The sequence below is a fragment of the Mus caroli genome, chromosome 1, assembly GCF_900094665.2.
Source record: "Mus caroli chromosome 1, CAROLI_EIJ_v1.1, whole genome shotgun sequence".
NCBI lineage: Eukaryota > Metazoa > Chordata > Mammalia > Rodentia > Muridae > Mus > Mus caroli.
In genome coordinates, this window is record NC_034570.1 from 171,332,292 (window position 1) to 171,334,283 (window position 1,992).

The window sequence follows — 1,992 nt, forward strand, 5'->3', positions numbered from 1 at the left end:
TGTCCTGGAACTCACTTTGTAGACCAGGCTGGCCTCGAACTCAGAAATCCGCCTGCCTCTGCCTCCCAAGTGCTGGGATTAAAGGCATGCGCCACCACGGCCGGCTTAGCCCAGGCTTTGTTAAGGGAGGGAAAGTTCATGCCTGCAGAGCAGCCTCTGAGCTGTGTGCAGCACCTGGAGACTGGTGAGTTCTACTGCACTGTGCTAACCACAGGGCTCTCACCATTGACTGTCTCCATCTCAGAATGCTTTGTGGTGCAGGTGACATTTATGGGTTATGTGTGATGGGGATGTGTAATAACCCTGGTGAGTGAGTCCAGGGTGGGCAATTTGTCTCCTTGGTAGAAGGATCCTCTTTCTTTTTGTTCTCTCTCTCTTCTTCCACTTACCATCCTCTTTTCCTTTGTTTCCCCTTTCTCCTACCCCCTTTTCTTTACTCTTCCTATTCTCCTCCCCTCCCCTCCTTTTCCCTCCCCTTTTCTCTCTTTTCTTGTCCTGGAGAGCAAACCTAGAGCCCCATGAATGCTAGACAAGCACTCTACCACCGTGTCACATGCCCTCAGCTCTTTTCTACTTCTGATTTTGAGACCTCGTCTTGCTGAATTGCCTGGGACACCCTCAAACCTGAACCCTCTGCCTCGTCTATGGAGTAGCAGGGATCACAGGCCTGTGCCGCCAGACCTGGCTAGAAAGGTTCCGACTGTGAGCCTGGCCCATATTATTCAGTGATGCTGTGTCACCCCATCCTGTTGTCCATTACTTCAGGGCACACTGGTCTCTCCTTGTCTGTTTCTTCTCAGTTTATACTTCTGTCTTTTATGGGTTACTCCTCTCTAGGATGCAGAGAACTTATCTGCTTCCCTCAACGCTATCTCAGCAGTGCCCTTCATGGCACATAGTAGGCATCCATGGTGTTTGTTGTCACAGCTTGGCCAGGGCTCAGCCCACACACTCACCATTATTTCCCTGCATTGAGAAGAGTGCTTGGTACATAGTAGGTGTTCAGTTAGTGTGGAATAAAAAGAATTACAGTGAGTTAGACAGTTACTGTCTTAGTTAGAGTTTCCATTACTGTGTAGACATCATGGCCAAGGCAACTCTTATAAAGGACAGCATTTAATTGGTAGTGGCCTACAGGTTCTGAGGTCCAGTCCATTATCATCACAGTGGGAAGCATGGCAGTGTCCAGGCAGGCATGGTGCAGGAGGAGCTGAGAGTTCTATATCTTACTCTGAAAACAAACAGGAGAAGATTGGCATCTTTAGCCAGCTGGGGGGGAAGCTCTCTTTCCCACCCCCTCAGTGACACACTTCCTCCAACAAGGCCACACCTTCCTCAATAAGGGCACCCCTCCTAATAGTGCCACTCCATGGGCCAAGCATATTCAAACCACCACAGTTGTCTACAATTAGGCTCAGTCCACAATGGTCAGAGGACTGACTTTGGAGTTAGAAAGTGGTTGATCTGTCATGAGCTGTACAGTGAGAATCCATCTGTCTAGCTCCAGACCTAGGCAGTGGGTCCTGGGCACATCTGCTGTGTCTGGCTCTAGAAAGGGGGCTTCCCAGCTGTGCAGGGATGGGAGGAAAATAGTCTAGGTTCTTTTATTTGGTTTTGCTCCTCGACAACTTCTTAGAGTCAGGGGTGGGGGTCTCTAATGTCAAGAAAGTTCTTTTTCTAAATAGACAAAGGAGTAGATTGTAGTTCTGGTCAACTTGTCAGTCTTGCAGAATTAGCCTGATGTCCTTGTCAGGCTATAGGAATGCAGGTCCCTCCTACTTGGTCACTACTAATCCCATAAGGAGGAGGTTTGGGGACCTATGCCCAGTGAAGATTCACTTATGTCATTTGCCCCGAGGACTGTGTTTATGCAACCCCACTGATATCAGTGACAATGTTCTTCATCCAGACCCTTGGAACTGACACATCATGTAACATCACAAGGGCTGGGGGGGGGGGGGGGGGGGGGGGGGGGTGAGGGTTTCAACATGA

The 1,992-nt window shown here is 49.4% G+C and overlaps 1 protein-coding gene across 2 annotated transcripts in view; it reads left to right on the top strand.

The window, feature by feature from the left end:
* Cnih3 (cornichon family AMPA receptor auxiliary protein 3) overlaps window positions 1-1,992 on the top strand; it is a 107,328-nt gene that overhangs the window by 103,677 nt on the left and 1,659 nt on the right. The gene's annotated exons all lie outside the window — the stretch shown is intronic.